Raw genomic sequence first — 24,860 nt, forward strand, 5'->3', positions numbered from 1 at the left:
TCACTAAGCCCACCTCAGCCCTCCCCTCACCTTCACATGACTTCAGACCCAGAAGCACCCTTCAGTACAGTGAGGGGATAGGAATAAACACTGACACTTCTCCATAGAGAGGTGTGGGAGGAGGGAAGGAATATGCATGCTGCTATATAATGATCCTGTGTCCAGCTTATCACAAGCTGAAATTCCGGGCAAGGACACATTGAGTGCCACACATCCCATCTGTCAACACACTGCTGTATAACTCTTTATGTAAGTAAAAATACAGCCTTAACATACATATCTAGCCATCCCATAAATGATTGGGGGGGGGGGGGGTATATGATTAATCATATACCCCCCCCATGAGGTATAATTTCACCAACCTGACAAAGGTGGCAGAAATGCAGAAGGCTAGACATTTACCTAGGGTGACAGCGCCTTACAAAAATAATTTGGTTTTACAACATAACACTGTACAGTGCCAATCTGCAGCAAGCTACAACTCATTTCTGCTGGGAAAACATTGTAAGGAAATGGTTTACGCTTATTTTTAGTATTTAGGCATTAGCAGTCAGAACCACAGGGAAAAGAGCATAGAAACGCCAGACCATATGGAACCGCTAAGATAATGTGGAAGTGAAAAATATAACATAAAGGCTGGTAGAATCCCCACAACATTTTTGATTTCCTGTCATAAAAAGGCAGCCACAATTCATCACAGACCGGAGAATCTTTTGAAATAATTACTAGAGACAAAGATAACTCTTAACCTATTTGGTCCAAATAAGTGAAGCTATGGCAATTAATATGTTGGCTCATGTACTGTGACGAAGTAAATTCAATGCAGATTTTATTAAAATTGCACTTAGTTTAAAAAAATCCTACTATGAATGCCGGGGACTGAAGGATGTAATAATTTCCCAGCTAATATGGGCACTGTGCTGTTTTATGATCAGGCTATTTGCTTCCTTCAGTCTCTGGGGTATATTCAATGCCAAACAGGTGAGCTATGATGGCGAGCAGTGCCTATTGCTCACCGTCATAACCCGCCCTCAGTATTCAAACCACCCCCTGCACTCGCCTTTCCACCTCACTGTTTCTAGAAAGAGAGGTGGAAATGGCAAGTGCGGCCGTGAAAACGGCGAGACTCGCGGCTATATGCAGTGGGCTCGCTGCATTAGCGGCGAACCTTGCCATTCGGGGGAATCCCCAGAACATAGAATAGGGCGAGCCAGCCGCATCGAATATACCCCAAAGTCTTCACAGCTCACTCTGTCCATATCGGGCAAGTTTGAAACAGATAATTTTGCTTTCACTTTCTGTTAAGGAGTAATTTGGTCCACTAGTGGTCAATGGCAGTACTTCAGAGGTGAGGAGCATTTAGCCGATAGATAGAGAATAATTTTATTTATATAGCGCTCTTTCTCCAATAGAGCAGATATAATGAATGTATTACAGTACAGAAACAATGAAGTACAGCAAAGCTTTTCAGAAACAATACTAAAGGGAATGAAAGAAATGCTTGAGCAAACAGGAAAGTTTTGAGTCTGTTTTTGAAGGATTCTAGAGTGGGGGCCTCTTGAACTGTGCAGGGAGTTCTATAATGTCAGAGCTGCATGGCTAAAAGCTTGACCCCCGGAAGATTTACGGGAGACACTAGGTACTGCTAAAAGTCCTTCATCTACAGAACGCAGTAATCGGGTGGGACAGTATGGAATCAGAAGCTGGTCCAGGTACCTGGGGCCTTGACATGATCATTCACCTTACTTCAGCAAAACAGCACCTACTTCTATTATTAGGAAATTCTTGGGAAGAATAGATTTGTGTTCTCTAGCTAAAATACCCTGCACTGTACTATATCTTAATATGCATAAACATCTAATGCTTCAATCTTAAAGCTAGAGAATCAAAGATTAAGGCCAAGCAGATGTGTGCAACTCACGCAGACATCTGTCATGAGCGAAATGCAATCACTGACAAGGCAATATTATATACCATAACACTTAAGTATGTAAGCAACATAGAGTAACAAAACCAATAAAAGTAGAGAGGACTAGTGGGCCAGAAAAAAAAAAAAAAAAAAAAAGATTAAAAGGGCAACATTGACTGTAGTCCTACCTTTCCCAATTCATGTACTTAGGGAATGTCATGACATTGGTTATGGATTATCAGGGTGACAGCATCTCAGTTGAAGGTTGACCACTATTGGTCAACATGGTCAATAGGTCAACATAAGTTTTTCCTTTTTTGGGAGTCTTATACCGCTTTCACACCGCACAAATAACCCAAGTCCAACCCGGGTTGTTGCCCAGTCGACCCAGGTCACTGTACGGTGTGAAAGGACTTTTTGAAAAATCCATGGTCCAGCAACCCGGCAATGTGGCCCGAGTTTAAAGAAGGGTTTAACCTGGGTCAGACTCGAGCCGCAATTAGCACAAATGCCGGGTCGGTCCTAAGATAGACGAATGTCCAAATCCCATGTGGGACCCGGCATTTGCGATGTGATGTGATGTGATTGGTAAACAGACACTGTATCAGTGTAACGCATCCCCTTGAATTCTTCTGGCTTGGTGCCTGGCTGCGTTCAGCACACTATTATAATCTAACTCTATGCCCAATTTGATGGTAAAGTATAAACAAGTCAGTTAAAAAAAAAAATAATGAAAAACTCATGGCAACCCTTTTTTCATGTTACCTTTTGATTGTGTCGGACTAACAACCTTTCATAGGTTGACCGAAAACCCAAGACATCCAGAGCAATTTTGCCTTTCTTCTGCCTCCCAAATGGCCATCAAAATATTTACAATTATAATTTTACAAGTTACAATTTAAAAATCAACATGTTACGAATTATTATTCCCACAAGATATATGTAAAGTCATACAACTGGACAGCATTTAATAGTTTTGAGATAGATAACAAATTAAGCAAAATTCAACAACAGGAAACAGATCTTTTATTTATCAAGTTCCCCATTTGTCATTCTTAAGAGGTGTACACAAGGGTACAGGAAGGAGGGACAGCGGGAGGACGGCGCATGGGGGGAGGGAAGGGGGGGATGTCGCACTAAGCAGCACAGCACTGCTTTCGGATTTAGCAGATTGAAGCAGAAATAAAATTAATTTCAACTTTCGCACCCAATGCTGCGGATCGGGATCTAATCTGCATCGAATGCAGCTAACAATGTGCGACTCAGGGTCACTATATAGTGCAAATCATATTGAATCGCACTAGGTGTACACAGCATTACTTAATAGCAGCACACTTTCCATAAAGGAGAGCAGGTCTGCCTGCCTGTAATGAAGTACACTACAGAGCACTCTGCTGGTTGTACAGAGGAAACACAAGGTATCCTGAGGTCTGTACAGTGAGCACTAGGAGGTCACAGAAAGGAGAAACAGGTCCTCCCACTCAGCAATGCCCTCTTTTCCACCTTTGTAATTCTATACACAAGTGCTTCCTTAAAGGTTTTATATTGTGGCACAAGTGATGACACCCTTATATTGCATGATACAACTTCAAACTAATGCAATAAATCAAATCAATGTAATAAAAACTAGTACAATGTAAAGCTTGTGTGAACTTTTTTAATTTCCATATCATGTTTTTTTTTAGCATAATGAAAGTATACTCTAATCCAATTCCAAAACACCTCTACTCTTGTGAAACATATATGTTCTCATAGGTCACACAGTCACTTGTACATTTTATTTTTAATTCTAGCAAAAAAGCACAATCACACACTTGTCAAATGTGTTTTCACAAGTATTTAAAAAAAGAAGGCAATTCGTCTTAATGGATATTATAGATGACTCCTTATTTCTCACTCTTCTATGCCATGTCTAGCACAACGGCGATAGAATGCAGGACAGAAAGGGGATCCCTATTGCAAATGTATTTAGTATTAGGAAAGGAAAATATTTGGTCATAGCTAGTGGTAGTACGGGTTTATAAGGGAAGCAACTGCTAAGAAGAGATCTGTCTTATCACCCAAAGACACCTTGTGTTGCTGTGTATATGTCATAGCATGTGACCCAGGATACCAAGGAAGCCTTAACATAAAGAAGAGACAAGACACAGCTACAAGATCAGACATATAAATACAAATATAAACAACAATGCGAGTTGCATGACAAAGGTTTACAAGTACGGCATTCAAAAGATACAGTAGACTTGTAGATACAGAGGTGGCCAATGTCAGAGAGCATACACCAGAGGGCTGGCAAACACTCACACAGGCCAGCTATTTGTGTGTCATGAGGCCTTATTCTAGTTCACTCTCAGACGCAAATTCCTTCTCAAATGGAAAAAAACCATGTGCACTGCAGGTGGGGCAGATATAACATGCACAGAGAGAATGCGATTTGGGTGGGGTTTTTCTTCAAAGTGAGATCTATATTGCAGTGTAGAAATAAAGCAGTCAGTTAGTATCCCTGCACAGAAACAAAATAACTCACCCAAATATAATTCTATCTGCACCTGTTAAATCTGCCCCCCCCCCCCCTGCAGTGCACATGGTTTTGTCCATATGAGAAGGAAGTTGCCTCTAAGAGTGAACTAGAATAAGGCCCATGGTGTGTACACACAGTGCTACTTGGGCTACTGATTTAGACTATACCAGTGGTTCCCAAACTGTGTACCTAGGCACCCTGGGGTGCCTCAGGACACTTGCAGGGGTGCCTTGGGTTGGCGGACCAGGATCAATTCCTATTATTAATGGTCAATGTACCAGGTAAATACAGTGCTTGTGTCTGCCAATCATAATATATGTGGACAAACAGGAGCAACTGTGACTATAAACACAATGCGCTTAACTTAATATTTTTTTTCTGAATTTCTCAATAAGAAGCATTTGGCTTAGGGGTGCCTTGAAAATATTTTGATGCTCTAGGCCCGTGCCGTGATTCAAAAAAAGTTTGGGAACCACTGGACTATACAGTCAAAATTGATAGCAAGTTAGTGCAAATCGTACCGTGATTTGCAGCACCCCATTGTGATTCGATCCCGATGTGCGGCCCCCACTGCATCGGAATCGAAAGTAGAAATAGACTTTGCAACAAACTATTTTTCTACTATCTCGGAACAAGGGCTATGCTGCTCAATGCAACATGGCCCCCTTCCCCCTGTTTTCAGTTACTAGTATGACCCCTTGTGCACTATTGCTTTGTTTAATTTGGTTTTAGGGCGTTTTCTCAAAATCTGAGGTAGATTTAGGCCAAATTTCATCAGAAATATAGAAAATTGTAAAGGGTTCACAAACTTACAAGCACCACTGTAGATGTATACAGATGTGTGCTCATACATCTGTCCTTTTTGTACCATAAGGCAGGAGAGTCACTCGTTAAAAAAAAGTTGCTGGATGCATGACAGGGACTAGTCTATCAGTTTGTGGTGCAATAAAAAAAAGGGGGGGGGGGGGGACAAAACACATGGGGCAATTTTAACCCTATTTCTAAGCAATCTGACAGATCACTTAGGAATTAAGCACAGATCGCTCCATGTGTATGGCCCCCAGAGAAGGCGATGCGTGGTCAAGCATGCCACTATCACTCGCAGATCACAGGATTTTGCCTATAAATAATCAGCAAAACCCTGCTCAGCACAGATCGCTCAGAGCATATCATGGCTGCTGAGCAGCGTGTGCAGCGATCCATGCTTCAGCACATCGGCCAGCATGGCTTAAGGTGCATGTGGAAACATCTAGCAGTCACTCTAAGTGAAGCAGTATGGATCAATAGGTCACCACAATGTTGGTCGACAGTCATTAGGTCAACACCATTAGGTCGACATGAGTCATTAGGTCGACATGGGGTTTTTCACATTTTATTTGTCCCGAATGTTGACACAGTCGACATGGACACTGAAATGTAGCACTATGTGCGCTCGCCATGCTTCGGGCACGGTGCCTCTTTATGCTCGGCACACTATTTTATTCTCCCACCATGCCCTAGTGGAAGGTAGGGCATGAAATACCTCCTGTTGGCACATGTCGGCTCAAAAAAATTGGAAAAACCCCATGTCGACCTTTAGACTGTCAACCCAATGACCCTGTCAACCTAGACTCATGTCGACCTAATACTGTTGACCCAATGCCCGTATCCCAAGTGAAGGTGCAGATCAGTGAGGGGGGCATCTTTGTATATGGATGGGCAGAATTTGAAATGTGATGTATCGCTACAGTTTACAATTTTGTCCTTAAATATTCTTTCCTCATGGATCAGCACACATTTGTAGGTACTTGTGTATTTTGGCGGCGCCCATCGCATCGCATACCATTACGCATGCGATGGTATGCGATGTGACGTGATTTCGTTGGTTAGTGTACGATGGCATACAATTTTCAAATTGTATGCCATTGTACATGGCATACAATGCCATACGATGCGATGCGATTAAACATTGTATAAGCACCCTAATGGGTGCTTATACAATGTTAAGCACCGTAATGGGTGCTTACAATGTTAAATGCACCCCCACGCCACCCCCCCACTATAAACGTGAACCCGAAGCGTGGCGAGCGCAGCGAGCCCGCGAGGGGCGGTGGTACGCGTCCTACGACCTTTTCATACCCCCACTATCCACGTCGGCGTGGAGTTGAGAATAGATTAGTGTGGCGAGCGCAGCGAGCCCGAAGCGTGGCGAGCGGACGCGGATACCTGTGAAGCCCGCGAAGGGACGCGTTTTCCTGTGAAGGTATCCGCGTCTCGCCACACTAATCTATTCTCAACTCCACGCCGACGTGGATAGTGGGGGTATGAAAAGGTCGTAGGACACGTACCGCCGCCACTCGCCACGCTTCGGGTTCACGTTTATAGTGGGGGGGTGGCGTGGGGGTGCATTTAACATTGTAAGCACCCATTAGGGTGCTTATACGATTTTTCATCGTATAGGGGGTCAAAATCGCGTCGCATCGCATGCCATCGGGTACATGGCATGCAATGCGATACGTTCATCGAACGATGGTGAAATCGGGCGCCGCCAAAATACACAAGTACCCATTTGTATAGTTACCAGACCTATAAGGAAAGATGAGAGCTTACATGCTGTATGGTAGAAGTGAGTGTGTTGGTACATGGGAAACATAAACCAGATAAGGCAACAGGGGGGTGTGAGTAGGGATCACACAGCAGTCCGTTAAGCTTAAGTGAAAGAGAGAGTTTAAGGAAGCTTTAAAGAAATGGAAGTTGGGGAAGTGTTTAATTGAGACAGGCAAAGTATTCCATAGATAAGCAGTAACAAGTGGGATGTCTTGCAGTCTGTTGCGAGAGGTGGTCATTAAAAAGGGGGAAATGGGAGGAAGATAGAAGATGATTTTGGAGATTTAGGTGGGAAAGGAGAGGGCAACAGCAGGAGATAAAAGCAGTAGACAATGAATAGCCTCCTGTAAAGCCCTGTATACACAGGGCTATTTCTCCTAGCCTGCATGCTGAGCGATGCAGGCTAGGGAAATCACCCTTGTTCTTTCCGATCTACTGTAGGTCATATGGTCGACCATAAGTTGGTCGACATGCTGAAAGGTCCACATGGGACAAGGTCAACAGATCATTAGTTCGATGCAGGCATTAGGTCGACATGGTCTAGGTCGACAATCAAAAGGTCAACATGGGTTTTTTCAGTTTTTTTTACCCGAATGTCGACATGGACACAGGATAAAGTGCTCCGACACACTATTTTATTTTTTCCACCACACCCTAGTGCAGTGGTTCCCAACCCTGGTCCTCAAGTACCCCCAACAGTGCACGTTTTGCAGGTCACACAGAATCAAGTGACATAATTAGCTCCACCTGTGGATCTTTTCAAATGTGCCTGAATAATGAGTGCACCTGCCGGGTCACCTGGAAAACGTGCACTGTTGGGGGTTGGGAAACACTGCCCTAGTGGATGGTAGGGCATGAAATACCGCCTGGCCCCACATGTCGGCTCAAAAAAAACAGTGGAAAACCCCATCGACCAAATGACCTTTCAACCTTGGCCCATGTCAACCTTTCAGCATGTTGACCTATTGGTGTTGACATAATGACTGTCGATCAACATGCTGTCAACCTAATGACCGCATCCCGTACTTTCCAGTGTCTAGTTTGCCTATACACACGTAGCGATGTGTGCATAGGCGATCTGTGCTTACCATTATTCTGGTTAGCACAGGCTGCAATTTGGCTAGATTTTAACTACATCTAGTCAGGTGATGGCGACACGCGGGACCGTGCATCACCATCGCTCAGGGTATACAAACTGAGCGATCCATTCTTACTTTCTGAGCGATCTAGTCAGATTGCTGAGCAAAGCAGCCTAAAATCCCTCCTTGTGTAACCCCCTTAAGACAGTAGAGCAGTGGTGTCAAACTCATGGCCCTCCAGCTGTTGTGGAACTATACATCCCAGCATGCCCTGCCACAGTTTTATCAATGCATTATATAAAATCTGTGGCAGGGCATGCTGGGATGTGTAGTTCCACAACAGCTAGAGGGCCATGAGTTTGAAACCACTGCAGTAGAGCAATTTAAACATTCTTGGGATAGGAATATGAATTTCCTTACAATGTTACAGAGATGGAAAGACAGAAGTTGGTGTGGGGCTCGATATGGGGAATGAATGACAGGGAGAGCAGATACATGGCAGAGGGCTGAATAGAAAGCTCACGTAGGTACAGAATGGAGAAGGCAAATACAAGAAGTATGCATAGAGCGTACACATAAATAGTCAGAGGCTGCAGAGAGAGAGTCTATGAAAACAAGTAGGGAGAAGCAAACACAAATATTGGATGGCCACAAAAGAAATAAAGAAAGGCTGGAGGATCACACAGGAAGAACCAAATATCTAGTGCAGGGGTAATCAAAATGTGGCCCTTCAGTTTCTGTGAAATCTCACATCCCAGCATGCACTGCCACAGTTTTAGCACATTCTAATAGTAAAGATATGACAAGGCATGCTGTTATTTGTAGTTCCACAGCAGGTGGAGGGCTGCATATTGAATATCCATGATATAGGATATCAGACCTTAAAAATATCTGTTTTAATTTGTGAGATTGGTACTTATATGTAAGTTGGGCGCCCACTAAGCTATTTGCTTAGTTTTCCGCATCCGCTCGCCAAGCTTCAGGCTCGGTGGCTCGCTGCGGTCGCCACACTATAGAAAATCAACTCCACGCGGACATGGATAGTGGGGGTATGAGCGTACTAACTATAGTGGGCGCCCAACATACATATAAGTACTGTGAGATTAATAATGTAGTTTATATTGCTAATTTGTATACCTTATTTATTAACAGTTTATATAACAAGTTTATATTTATATAGCGCACACATATTCTGCAGCGCTCTACAGAGAATATTTGAACTTTCACATCAGTCCCTGCCCCAGAGGAGCTTACAATCTATGTTCCCTACCATATGTACATGCACACACAGACATTCTAGGGTTAATTTTGTTGGGAGCCAATTAACCTGGCTGTATCATTTTTTAGGATTGTAGGAGGAAACCGGAGTACCCGGAGGAAACCCACGCAAGTACGGGGAGAATATACAAACTACGCACAGTTAGGGCCATGGTGGGAATCAAACCCAAGACCTCAGTGCTGTGAGGCATTAATGCTAACCATTACACCATCCGTGCTGCAGAACCTTAATATCTATATCTTCATGTGCTAAAGTCTCCAATATAAGAACACTAGTCTTAAGGAGATTTTATGCTTATGCGATTCTCAAACGTTTTGTAAAAGTGAAGATGTTTTTAATTTGAAGTTGTATGCTCGGAAATTTCTCTGCCTGAGCTGTGCTCCTGGAGCAGGCTCTCCCGAGAAATTTCCATGCATGCCACTGTAAAGGGTACGCCAGTGGTGCCTCCAGCTTCGTACCACTGGTGCACCACCATGCCCCCTGTCGCTGATCACCCTCCCATGTAATGGGTGTGGTATATGGTCCCGACAGTCGGGATCCCGACTGGCCGGACTCAGACAGCGGGGCAAGCACAACAAAGCCCCTTGCGGGCTCGCTGCGGTTGCCACCTATTCTATTCTCCCTCTATGGGGGTCGTGGACCCCCATGAGGGAGAATAGCCAGTGGCCGTCGGGACCCCGAGTGTCGGGGTTTTGACTGTCGGGATCCCGACATCTGGATAATGACTGTCGGCATCCCGACTGTCAAGAAACTGTCCGGCACCCCATGTAATACCCGTTTTTAGACATACTACCTGGGAATTACCCAGCATTTTCACTGCTTGGTCATTTTCCTGGGTGCAGCCTTCACTCTTTCACACTGCAGCAAATGAAGCAGTTTTACCTAGTATTTTGCTGAAAAACCCAGGTTTTTCTTATGTCTGAAAGGGTCAAACTGGGTTTTAAATCACGGGTCCTCAACCCAGGTAAAAAGATGGGTCGTAGACCTGGGTTTTAACACCCGGGTTGACCCTTTCAGACATACCAAAATCCCGGGTTGATGCGCGTTCATGTGCAAAAACCTGGGATTTTGACGTATGTCTGAAAGGGGTAGTTTGTCCTGCATCAGGAAAACCCACCACTCAAGTGGTTAAGGGTCCAATTCAAAGGAGTCTTTTTTTTATGTTGTATTCAGTGCCGTCAAGAGGAGGAGGGGGGGGGGGGGGGGAGCGGGTATTTTTTACCCGTGCCCGGGGGTTGTTGGAGGGTCCCGCACCCTCTCCCCCGCTGCAGAGACTGGGCAATGGGAGTAAAGTGCAGAGGCTGCCGCAACAGAACAGCCTTTCTCCCTCGCTAAGCACACGCTGCTCAGTGCCGTGTGCTGAGTGGGGGAGAGAGGCAGCAGCCTGTGCTCCATCACACAGCCCACACCCCTGAAATTGTTACAGACCACGCCCACGGCTCTTTTTTTACCAGGGCCCGGCAGCGATTTCTGCGGCCCTGGCTGTATTGAGAAAGTCATAAGCTTTCCAATAACATATCACAATGCATGAAAATAACAAATAGCATGGACCCTTATGACAGCACCCTTAAGGGGTCATACGATTAAACCCATCTCTGAACTTAGATTGTCCCTTAGGAGCAGGGCTGGGCAACACCGGCCCTCCAGATGTTAATGAACTACACATCCCAGCATGCCTTGCATCAGTTTCAGCATGGTCACATAGCAAAACTAATGCAAAGCATCCTGAGATGTGTAGTTCATTAACATCTGGAGGGCCGGTGTTGCCCAGCCCTGCAGAGGATAAGGTAGTGTGCAAAGTTTGAAGACAATTAGTTAAAGAGTTCGGGAGTTATCGTGGAACATCCATGCACACAAACATTGTTCAATTATACTTATGTAGATGGTAAAGCACAGATAGGGAAACTGAAAGGCTTATAAGAGAGGAATTGATGACAGGATCACCTTCAGACCCAATAAAAGTATATAATAAAGACAAAAAGCACTGCATTAGGTGAACGCAGAGCACATATGATTTTTTTATTATTTTTATACCTTAGGCCCCGCACTTGGTTGGGTTCCATGGATTAAATTCAGTTGTGTGTGTGTGTGTGTGTGTGTGTGTGTGTGTGTGTGTATATATATATATATATATATATATATATATATATATATATATATATATATATATATATATATATATTTAAAAGCCACTAAAAAAAAGGGAAGCCAAAATAAAATGTCAGGTAACAACTAAAGGTGCCCACAGACGCATCAATTATCGAATGCGTTTTGTACTTTTTAAGCACAAATTGCATCTTATGTACAATTATTGGATGGTGTTTATGGGCTTGTGCGATGCGATATTGTATGTCTAAAAAAGTACGTGCTGCACGTACTTTTTAGACTACATCTGAAATTTAACATTACAAACATGGGTTCATCACATGCAGCCAAGTGCACATCTCATAGCAAGCTGGAAGAAAAATTGTATAGAACCATTGTACAGTCAAAAACGCATAGCACAGTACAATTGTAGCGTCTGTGGGCACCTTTACAGAGGGGCCATCGGTGGGCACAAATTAAATTTCTACTGCACCGAAAGTAGTAAAGAAAATCTTGCCACAAAAAGACACTATGAGTGGGGACCGTCAGTTAAAGGCCTATATACACTGGGCAATTTTGAGCGGGAAGCAGCTCAGTTTTCTCGTTTGAGCTGCTTTCAGCTCAAAAACTGCCCAGTGTGCATTACCAGCTGATGAGCGATGGATGAGCTTCCTGCTATGGATTAGTCAACCCCTGTGGGCAAAATTTGCTCGGTATGTATGTACCGAGAGATTTTTACACCAGTCATTGTGTGTAAGGACCTTAGGAAAGCAGAAAGTCTGCTAGATACCTACCAACTACACCAATCACATCATACACTGCCATGTAATTAGTTTTTGTCAATATTGGAAGTGTTTCCACTTTAGTGCATTGTAATGCTCATGCATAAGCATGGAAAACAATGTAAAGAAACATACGAGAGGCCATGTGGTCAGCAACGTGCATGCAAAATACTAATACACATATGCAAAATAGGTTTTAGTAGACTAGTGTGCCGTTAGATGGAAGCGCAGAGCCCTCCACAATTAATATTGTAAGAGGAAACAGTATGTGAAACATGAACACATACCTTTAAGGTTGTTTAGGTCTTGAAGAAATTTCTTGTAGTTGGAGATACTCATGGTCACCTCAGAGGTATGCTCTGGACATTCAGTGACCGACCTGTATCTCTGTCACCCAAAGGTAAATGATCCGTGTACAGTCAGCAAAGCTCCAACCCCCACTGCTAAGCAAACACACAGCCACACTGCATCGAGAGGTCATACAACTTACACAAAAGAATTCAGCAAGGTTCTGGATGTAAATCAACCTTTAAACAGATTTACAACAGACTAGGATTCCTATACCTCACACGTACAGTAAGGTATGATCATAACATACACAAGGAAGTGATTACTTTTGCAGTCTGAACTTTACTCTGGCAAATAACTACATCCAGCTCCAGAACTACAGTGCTAAGGACAAGACCAGAAATATTCCAGATACACTGCAATCCTGACCAGATCATCCACCTTGTGCACACCTCCTGACTAGAACACAGCAGAAAGCATCCCAGTATTAAATATTCAAGGACCAAATGATATGAAGGGAGTAGTGAAGGGTCTGCACATGTCATAGACAAATGCGGGGGGGGTGCGGTTGTATTGGGTTTCTTCACCTGCTCCCAGACAGCTGGCAGACTCAGAAGGGACATGGCAACATGGAAAGCAGACAAAGGGATTACAGCGGAGGCTCATATGCGCTATCATTCTATGAAAATAGCATTCCATCAAATAGAGAATTATTCCCAAATCAGTGACATAAAGACGCAAAGCAACTTATTCCAAGGGTTCCACCTGGCTGTGCTCAGTGTTTGCACGAAGGTAAATGCAGCTTAACCTTACTTCAAAAAAAGTGTCACTACAAGAAATTTATAGTAAATATCGCGAAGTATCGAAAGCAGTGCACGCAGTGTATGGGGTATTGCGGGTGTGAAAGAAAACACAGCTTCTAATGCTGGTTTATAATGATCAATTGTTCCAGGCAGTTTTGGGTAATACAGCACATTCATGAATATGCAAGTACATATTGGGGAACTAGAATGATACGCCACAATAGTAGCATAAAATGGTCTTACATAAAGCAGCACTATGGTCCCAGTTAGATTGTGCGGCACATTAAGGGGTGTACACACTGTGCAATGTACTTTGTTTAACCCCAATCGAATCGCACGGCGTTGTGTACACACTTGACTAATGGTGTGTACACATTTGTACAATCTGCATGAGATCCAGATGAGATTTTGACTATATAGTCAAAATCTCATCTGGATCTCATGCAGAAAGTCTTGGCTGCATAGATCTGCACTATATAGTCTAAAATGTATGCAGATAGTCTAAATTGTATACAGTCTAAATTGTATAAGTGTGTACACACCTTAAGACTATATAATACAGATCTATACTGTCTTGCCTGCAGTCTATTTTTCTATTTGATTTCAATGCTGTGGGGTTGCACATCTGGTTCGAATGGAAAGAGTTTAATTTCAATTTTATTTTGCTTATATAAGCAAAATCGAATAGAAAAAAAAATATTTAAAAAAATTGAACGGTGTGTGCATCCTAATTCACTGATTTCCAACATTCATCACCCCATCTATCTCGGCAACCATCCATACAAAAGGAGGAATTTATGTTTTATTGTTGTTTATTAGCATAACCTTCAAGTAGATTCAAGGCATTTATAATATAGAAATATTTTAATAACTAATTCATTATTTAAAAAGAAATCCTATAAGCACAAATTATTTTCATTTCTATAAAGGATTCTTTAATCTCAGTGTGCACAGCAGTTACTACCAGCTATGAAAGCAAACTTTGTAGAAAAAAAAAAACTGTTTACATAGTTTAGGTGTGAAATCTTATCAGTTTATTTGACCATATGTAACCCCATAGACTGTTGTTCTAACTTTCGAATTGTATAGTTGATCCATCTGGACAAATATAACTTTTATTGGTATAAGGGTTGTCATGGATGACCAAAGCATGGAAGATGTAAAGCAGGGGTGGGAACCTCAGGCACGGGGGCCATAGCCGGTCTGAATGGCCCGCCCACCCGCCCGGCGGCTTTGCTGGGAGTCGAGTACTGGGGAATTCTCGGGATAGGTCGGTAGTTCTTGCTTGATTCCTCTTAATCAGACAGACAGTCCTATTCAGTGGCAGCCGACGAATCGTGGGACGGTTGCAACAGGGCAATTTGTATGATAAATATTTACATATGGCCCCCCTGAAGGATTTTTCCCCATACAAATGGCCATTGGCACAAAAAAGGTTCCCCGCCCCTGATGTAAAGCATGATCTGATCAATTCCAACACCCGCAGACATGATCAACTCTATATCAATGTATGACCAGTCCTGAAATTCAGCGATCAGACCGAGGACCTTATTTTGATCCATACACGCCACTGCGAAGTTCGCCACCCACCGATACCACAGCTGCCACCCCCCCATTTGCCCCTATGGCTGCGAATGGATGTGGGGACCAAATCATTCGACTGTCGCCAACCATGGAATGATTTGGAATGAGCATGTAAAAAACTAAGACACTCTCAAATCTCTAAGTTTAGCATGTCCCTGTAAAGGAAGAGGGCGGACAGCTGACATCCACTAACATCAGCGGCATGGGATCGCCCATGAAACTTTGGACGTTTCCATGGGCGCGTCCCCTTGCCACCATCCCACGACCCCCGCTCGCACTGGTGGGTGTGAAAGGGATGGCAAACTTGCAGTTCGCCATGCCTGTTCGCAGCCAGCGTATGCGCATTATGAAAACATAACCGCCGCGTGCGAACGCGTCAGGGAGCTAGCGGACCAGAATAAGGTCCCAAATGAGCAGACAGAAGTATTACGTGGCCATTTAAGTCAGCATATGTAACCCAGACATTTCACATGGTAACATTTTAGACCTCCACATTATTTATGTTGACATTGTGGTGTCAACTTTATGAATGTCAACATTGTTAATGACCATTTGACTAGATACCATTTTGACATAATTAGGACAGTTCGGGCAGTACGGATGGTGTAATGGTTAGCATTACTGCCTCACAGCACCGAGGTCATGGGTTCGATTCACACCACGGCTCTAACTGTGTGGAGTTTGTGTATTCTCCCCGTACTTGCATGGGTTTACTCCAGGTGCTCCGGTGTTCTCCCACACTCCAAAAATATACTGGTAGGTTAACTGGCTGCCAACAAATTAACCCTAGAATGTCTGTGTGCGAGTACATGTGGTAGGTAATATAGATTGTAAGCTCCACTGGGGCAGGGACTGATGTGAATGTTCAAATATTCTCTGTAAAGCGTTGGGGAATATGTGTGCGGTATATAAGAAACTGTTAATAAATAAAATAACTAATAAAATGTCAGGGTTTATTGCCTTTGGGTTTAAATCCACTTTAAAGAATCTCAATGTGAAAGACATTTATAAAATGTATGTAAAACAAATACTAAAATAAAAATGATTTATTCCTATATAATAAAAATCTAGCGCTGCTCCTCACTTCTATGGGGGAATTCTAGATAGCGCCTGATGGAGCATATCAATGGTTGTTCCTTTCTGATCTCACACGCAGCCACCTGCGCTGACATTATGGTTATGATGTTCTGTCATTTTGACAGGCTGGGAACTACTTAATGATGATCCATCTGCATAAATCTACTGGAAGACCACATGAAACACTAAATGGTTAGGGGCACCACTGATATAGTTAACTATATAGGCGATGATGGGTATGGGCCATTGACCCATATTAGGTCAACATTAGGTTCACCACTGAAGGCTTAGGTCGACAGGGTTTGAAGGTTGACACAAGCATTAAGTTGACAATGGCTAGGTCAACAGTCAAAAGGTTGACATGAGTTTTTCACTTTTTTTGTCCCAAATGTTGACATGGACACGTCAAAGTGTAGCGTTGTGCTCGCCATGCTTCAGACACGGAGCCTCAGTACGTGCAGCAAACTATTCTATTCTCTCTCCATACCCCTAGTGGATGGTAGGGTATGAAATACCAACCTGTAGGCTCAAAAAATTGAGAAAACCTCATGTCGACCTTTTGACTGTCGACCTCTTTCATGGGTCGACCCAATGCATTTCGGCCTTATAGACGTCAAAACTGATATTAGGTTGACCACTGAATGTTGACATGGCTAAGTTCGATACATGAAACAGGTCGACGTGGCTAAGGTCGACAGGGTTGGAAGGTCGACAGTCAAAATGTCGACATGAGTTTTTCAAGCCGACATGTGCCAACAGGCAGTATTTAATGCCCTACCGTCCACTTGGTACTGTGGCCAAAGCATGGCGAGCGCAACGGTACACTTTGACGGTGTTCATTTTGACATTTGGGACAAAAAAATGTGAAAAACTATTGACAATCTTTTGACCTAATGCTTGTGTCAACTTTCCAACCCTGTCGACCTTAGCCATGTCAGCCTATTTCAAGTTGTCACCTAAGCCTAATGACTGTATACCGCGGTGATACAGGTCAAACCAATATTGAGTGTACACACTGAAAGATATCGGTAAACGGGACTCTCTGAACATGCAGGTCGCCGGCATCTGTTCTGTACTATGCGATGCGCGCTCCCGTGCATCACATAGTACGGTACAAAAAGTATGTGCTGCACATACTTTTTGTACGAGGTACACATCGTATCGGATCGCAGTGCATGCACTAGGGATGCGATCCGATCCGATGTGTGCTGTTTAAGTCCCAAACGGATCCGTTAAACAGACCGTGTATGGGCAGCTTAACATTTGCGTTGGGTGCATATCTTGCTTAGCACCCATAAGGGGGTGGGGAGATTCAGTTGCTCACCAGATTCTATTGGATCCTTGTGGAATGTTCTAGCATTGCACTATTATATGGAAATGGGCGTAGAAGTACAGCTAACAAGACACCTACAGGTCTTCACACTTATTAGAAAATCCTTCCCAGACCTACATTTGGGGGCTAATAAATTAATGTCAGGGCTCACAAGATAAAACATGACTTAATTGTGGGGATTGTATGGAAAATAAGTCTATTATTTGCCAATCATTCAATGTCAGGGTGATGGTAAAAGGTATAAATTGGTTTATTGGCACTTGTTTAGTTTCAGGGCTGCAGTTACGTAGTGCTGTTTTTAGAATACCAATGCAGCACTATGCTGCCTACGTAAACAACGTAACTGCTTCTGGAGCCCTGAAACTACACAATGGTTAATATCTCCACTGTCCACATCATACCCCCAGTGTTCAGTGTGTGAAGCTGCTGCTGGCGGCTGTCACTATGCTGCTACGCCGCACATGCCTGTCACTGGCCGGGAGCAGCGACGTGCACACAGCAGGCAGCCGAGAACGGGGGGGGGGGGGGGGGGGAGATGCGCCTGGTGGCACACAGCCTGGAGCGGGGGGAGCCATACAGCGCCACGCACACAGCCAGGAGGAGATGCGCCCCGGGGCACACAGCCGGGAGTGGGGGGAGCCATTGTTTAGTTTCACGGCGCCGGCTACGTTGTCAGCGTAGCGTAGAGCTGCCGCTGTGAAACTAAACAAGTTCCGGTTTATTTATTAAAAAGCATATGGGAAGCCATTATTTTAATGGGGCTGATGACAAGTAAATATCTGATTATTACATGGGAAAGCTACTCACTTAGGAGTAAATTCACTAAAGTTTTTAACAATGCAAAGAGATGATGTTGCCATAGGATCAAATCAGATTTTGGCTATCCTTTCACTATTCTCTAGTGTATCCTACAAAGTGATAGGCAGAATCTGATTGGTTGCTATGAGCAATTATGGGCTATTTATAGAAGCTTTAGAAAATGGACCCTTTAATTTCTGGCTGGGGAGGGAGAATAGTTTTACTTATTAAATCAAAGGGTATTATTTTATTGTGTGGGCTGGTTGGGGGTGAGATTTTTTATTAAACATATACAGTACAATATTTATGTAATATGTAATGCTGGGTTTCTTGGAGGGAAGGAGGTCTAATTATTTAATGCTAGTGCCAATATCAGGGCTGATTGGGTAGAAATGAGGTACACATATTACATAGAAGTGCTACTGATTTAATTTTAAGCCACCTGGCTGGGAAGCATGAGTGCTTACTCATTACTTAGCTATGACTTACTCAGGACGCCAACGTTATGGGATCCAGAGAAGTAGCAACTGAGCTTAAGCATCCAACAGCAGCAGTAGGCAATAAAAGCTGCACAAACAGGCACCAGAGAGCAGTAAATAATTAGCTATGTTGCCTGACAAGGCAAGGACAGAGGAAGAAATCAGTTAAATCATTAAAAAAAAAAATTAGCATTTGGAGAGGTCGCTAGCGTGTGGAAGCCACTATAAATCTTGTATAAACATGTGACTTTAGGATTGCTATTCAATTAGCAAGCATGGCAAGTTTTGTTGGCAACGGCATAGATTCGCCGGCAAAGGCAGTTGAACTCGCCCCCTTTGTAGCCAATCTTGCCCCAGAGTTGTGGATTGTTTCCATCACTATAATAAACTGTGACCGACTTTATAACTGCACTCACAAGGTAGACCTAATGGAATTGACCCCAGTCTATGAAGTCTTATTTCTTGGCCATCACTTATCAGGATGTAATGAGGTTTCTCAAATGATGTGAAAATTAAATAAAATAGTTTTTTTCTATATATTTTAAGCAATATAGAAATTGGTTGATTAGAAAATGTAGCATTCCTTTATGCTCACTAGTCTGATTACTGATTTAAGTCACTGACTTTGGGTGTGAGACCACGTTACAAAAGCACCAAAACATTAGCTAACATGATCATTTTCGGTGATCAACAGAGTTTCAATCATCTTCTAGTATTAAAATATTTCTCCTTCGATTTACATTTTTTTCTAGGACAATGGTGATTTACTAAGAGGTTGACATAAGTACTAAGAACATGGGAGCCAAACCTGATACATTTGATGTCTACATGCTGTCAACGCGTAGCTCATAGGATTTGTTCAGTTCTAAGCACAATGGGCCTTATTCTAGTTTACTTTTTCTGACAAAATCCTTCTTAGATGGACTAAACCATGTGCACTGCAGGGGGGCAGATGTAAAATGTGCAGAGAATAAGATTTGGGCGAGTTATTTTGTTTCTGTGCAGGGTAAATACTAGCTGCTTTCTTTTTACACTGCAATATAGATCTCACTTTGAAGTAAAACCCCACCCAAATCTAATTCTCTCTGCACATTTTACATCTGCCCCCCTGCAGTGCACATGGTTTTGTCCATCTGAAGCCCCGTACACACTGGGGAGATATATTGCTGAGCAATATATTGTTCAGTTTCTCCTTTTCATCAGCGACCAGAGATGGTCGCTAATGAGAAGGAACCTCTGCCGGGCGGTGCCGCAGAGGAGCGATTATCGCCAGGGCACACTCCCATCACTGGCAATATGGTTGCCAGCGACCATATTCCCAGCGATTTCAGCGCCTATCGCCCCCGTGTGAACACAGCTTAAGAAAGATTTTGTCAGAAAGAGTGAACTAGAATAAGGCCCAATGGCTCAGGTGTAATTGAGATGTTGCACTGGTGGCAGTCACATGTTAGCGATGGCGACAGTCAGCATCAAGGACAGCAGTTGCACATTGCCCGACAAACCGCATGCGATTGCTGGGGACAATTATTATTTTAATCACATTCTAAAGAAGAACACTGCAATGGGATCTATATTATTTATTTATACAGCCTATAAACATATGGATGTCATTGCTCCTCAGTACAATGTTGTTTGTAAACACCATCACTGTTCTGTGGTCCTGGTTTAGACCTGATAGCTGATCTGCAAAGTTGCAGGTGACTGCGAGTAGATAGTCACTGCCCAGTAAGAAAATACACCTGCCCCATGTAAATCTGCAAGAAATTGCAAAATGATCACAGATTGCTATTATTCGCAATGCCACACGTAATTCCTGATCCATCAAATGATTTTGGCAGTCTGTGCAAAGTCTGACCCTACCAGTCATCTGCGACTGATACAGGCTGATTATAGCCGGCGCTGATCTCACAGACCTTCCTTTAGATCTCTTGAGCACGCCTGTCTTTTTTTAGACACTCCCTAAAAACCACAGCCACCCAACCCCCAAATGCCTGTTTCCTAGCCGATAACCTCTGGCCAAATTGCACTTCTGATCCATACGCAGTTTCTGACGCTATATGGCCATGCTTGCTAAGATCCATGCACAGTCATTCGATAAAGGAGTTCGCAGATCAGCGATCAACTCTGAATCAGGCCCTATGTGTGGTACAACTAAATGCCATTGGCCAAACATTAAACACTTAATTTAATCTTTAATTAGTATCCTTCAGGTTCAAAGCAAACTTTATGTAAGCGTGTGCCTCAAGGGTATCGCTTGAAAGTACATTTAATAAGCACAACAGTGAGAACAGTAATATTTCTTATTAGATCTTACCTTGTGATCAGCTACAATAAAGCAAAGTAGCTAAAATGTGCTCCCAATGCCTTTAAGTGAATGAAATCCAGCAGGGTAGTGTATGTTTGGGAAGGGTTAAACAAATTCACAATGGCTAAATATTTAGTTTGCTCAAATTTACAGATTTGGGGTCCGAGAGCCCCAGGACCTGATGCAATGCTGCTAAATATTGATACATCAGACAGCATCGTATCCCCCTGTAGAAACCTATGGGAGATGCGGCTGCCATTGGGGCAGGACGGGTGGCAGCAGGGATTGTAGATTCCTGCTGCTGTCCCTCCTAGATACTTCCTGGGGTCTACTTAATAATAGCGACTAACACACAAAAACTGGTAAGCCACAAATATTACATGGTAAATGGGCCCCTCAAACTGTGGCAGGGCATGGTGGGTAGTGTAGTTTCCCAACAGCTGGAAAGTCATGGTTGGCCAGGCCTGTTTTAGATCATATCACTTTTCCACCTTTTATTGTGAATACAACATTAGAAATGTGTACTTCCTTTATAATTATACAATGCATCCTTTAACAAAAGAGCTACAGAACCCTGATTGCCTAAATTGAACTTCCAATGAAGGGCGATATCCTATTATACGCTGTCACTGATCGGGGTAATAAGTTTGGCCAGGGCTATCTAATTAGTCCAATAAGCCGGTGCATCGCGTGGCTTCTCAGGGATCATGATTCACTGGATTCGGTATGAAATACCGAAGGTCAAAATCCCGACAGCTATTGACCGATGGTCAAAATACCGACATATAGAATGTAGCCAGGTGAAAAAGTCAACATGACTTTTGGTCGACAGGTCGCGAGGTCGACATGGGTTTTTTCACTGCTTTTTGACCCGAATGTCAACACAGTCGACACAGTTGGAAGTGAACCGCAGCCCCTCGCTTCGCTCGCAATGCTTTGGGCACAGTGCCTCGCTGTGCTCGGCACATTATTTTATTCTCACACCACACATTGGTGGATGATAGGGCATGAAATACCGCCTGTCGGCATATGTCGGGTCAAAAAACAGTGAAAAAACCCATGTCGACCGAGTCATGTTGACTTTTTCACCTGTCTACATTCTATATGTCGGTATTATGACCTTGTCGGGATTTTAAATGTCGGTATTTTGACCATCGGTCAATGGTTGTCGGGATTTTGACCGCATCCCGATTCACTGAACCTATGCGGTTTCTAGGTACTTATATGATAGCCTGATTTAAAAAAAAAAACAGCCCAAATTTCACGGGAATAATTGGATAACCCCAAAGAGCTGTGTTTGACTTTATTCCGCTTATTTATTTTTAAGTAAATATCAGTACTTTGCCACATTGCTTACCTGCTAAGTCACAGCTGCTAGCCAGGAAATTAGTATTCAGCACACATTCCCTGTCCACTGACTGTCTAGGAGGGTCAGCAGGCACAATAACTGAGTCACTGGAGATGGCCAAACCTAATGCATTTTTTCTGCATGTCATGCCATTGACACTGAACTCAGTGTAACATAATACAAAGTATTGCAACAATTAATAACGCAAATAAATGTGCAGAATTCACAGAAATGTCGCAACTTGATAAATGTCTGTAGTATTCCATTTATGTTAAAACATGTCCTTAAGGGTGGAAACATTTTTCTGTAACACATCATGCAAAAAAACAGAAGTGTGTCTATTGCTGTGTACACACGGGGGCGATAGGGGCTGAAATCGCTGGGAATATGGTCGCTGAGCGACCATATTGCCAGTGATTGGTGTGTGCACCAGCGATAAATCGCCGGGTGCGCGCTCCCATTTTCAGCCCCTGAATGGTCGCTGGTCGGAGGAGCATGCTCCTCCGACCAGCGACATCCCCTGCCTCTTCACCCAGCAGTGTTTAAATTTTCATCTGCGACCATCTCTGGTCGCAGATGAAAATGGGACACGGGGCAATATGATTGCTGAGCAATATATTGCCAGCGATCATATTGCCCCGTGTGTACGCACCTTATCACACGGCAAATCTGCATACAGATAACCAAGAAAAAATTTCAAGCTTTCGTCAAAAGATTGCTAAACTATACCTGAGTTGTTGACCATAGCAACCAGAATCTACTTAAGTATCAAGCACCCTCTAAAAGGCAACAGCTAGAATCTGATTGGTTTCCATGGACAACATCTCCAATTCTAGACACCCACAGTGGTAAATATATCCCACAGGGATCCCAAAGTAGGAACTTCTCAGTAGAAGGTGATATATCTATTATTTTTAGAAGGTGTAAAAACCTATAAACCAAGGAAGTACAAATAGAGCAATGAGAATTAAAGAAATACTGTGTGTGTGCGTGAAACAAATGACAAACTGTCCAGTTTAAACAACATCTATATGAGATATTATGACTAATCTGAGAATACAGGAATATTTTCTATGTAATAAGGGCACTACAAACAAGAAATGTTTCAGGCTTTTAGCAATAATTCTGCAGAGACAGCACAAGGAAGATGTACAAATGTACTATCATTGATAAAACAGTATGGGGCGTAATTTAATAAGATGTGTATTTTATGGCACATGTGAAGTTGCTATTGGCAACCAATCACATCCTGTCTACTATCTTCTAGAGCAGGGGTGTCCAAACGTTTTGCGACGAGGGCCAGATTTGGTGAAGTGTAAATGTGTGGGGGCCGACCATTCATCCTGACATTCTTTGAATCATTAATCACATCAGAATGGTCCCCCACTCTGCCCCCATTCACTCTATGTCCCCCAGCCTGCCCCTCCTTCACTGTATGTTCCCCACTCTGCCCCCCGCTTTCCCCCCTTCTCTTAATGTCCATCAGTGCCTCCATTCATTTTATGTCCCCAAGCCTGACACTCCTTCACTGTATGACTCCCATTCACTGTATGACCCCCATTCACTATGTACCCACCAAACACTGCTGTCACTGTGATTTGAGGAGTAGGGTGATACACGATTGCAGCAGCAGCAGGGGTAGGACGCCAAACACATCTGATTGTGGCGGCCAGCACCTCCTCACTGCAGCAGAGAGCAAGGTAAAGGCGCGCTCGCCGGGGCCCCACCTTTAGTGTACTGTGCTGTGCTTCCCACATCTGATGCTCTGCCCGCTTCCAGCTGGAGGCTGCGGGCCGCTTGAAATGACAGCACGGGCCGCATTTGGCACTCGGGCCTGACTTTGGAACTGCCTGTTCTAGAGGGTGCTAAATAAATAAGTAGATTCTGATTGGTTGCCCATAGCAACATCACCTGTGAAGTAGAATACACATCTTAGTAAATTTTCCCCTATAACCGAAAAGGCATTAAATCAAATGGGGGATGTTACAAAGAGAGACCACTATACATACATAAATGTCCAAGACAAACTAAGATTCCTCAACAGAGACCTTAAAGAAATATTTGTTATGTGTGGAAGTTGCATTTTCTATAAATTCCTAACATTCTGTTTTGCAAAAAAATGGAAGGCCCATTACTTTGGACTATATAAGGACACAAAAAGGGAGATGCCAAAACAAAACTGAAATGACCAAATGCTTAACATATTTATAAACCATGTAATATTCATATTGCATTAACTTGGATATGAGTTTCTTTCCCTTTAATACAGAACTGTATCTATCAGTATGTCAAATGTTACTTGCTTTTTTTATGACATACAGTTGTTTCAAGAATTTCATTACAAAAGGGTTAAATCAAATTGACCAGACACCAGAAATTCCAGTTAGAGGAGAGACTAACAGCTGGGAATCCCATAACCAGTTGTTGGGAGACCCGTAACCAGCTGTTCTACCAGTAAAACCAGTCCCCCGAACAATCCATATCATTATGACCAGTCTCTTCATAGTGACATCAAAGTTAAATCCGTCTCCTACAAATTGTACCAAAGTGTAAATAGGACAACTCCCAAGCATTGCTGTAAAATTCAATAAACTGTAATATTCC

At 43.2% G+C, this 24,860-nt stretch overlaps 1 protein-coding gene across 9 annotated transcripts in view; it reads right to left on the reverse strand.

Moving 5' to 3' along the window:
* MACF1 (microtubule actin crosslinking factor 1) overlaps positions 1 to 24,860 on the reverse strand; it is a 237,812-nt gene that overhangs the window by 169,019 nt on the left and 43,933 nt on the right. The window lies entirely within an intron of this gene.

Source organism: Crinia signifera, chromosome 2, assembly GCF_055691185.1.
Source record: "Crinia signifera chromosome 2, ASM5569118v1, whole genome shotgun sequence".
In the NCBI taxonomy this organism is placed as follows: domain Eukaryota; kingdom Metazoa; phylum Chordata; class Amphibia; order Anura; family Myobatrachidae; genus Crinia; species Crinia signifera.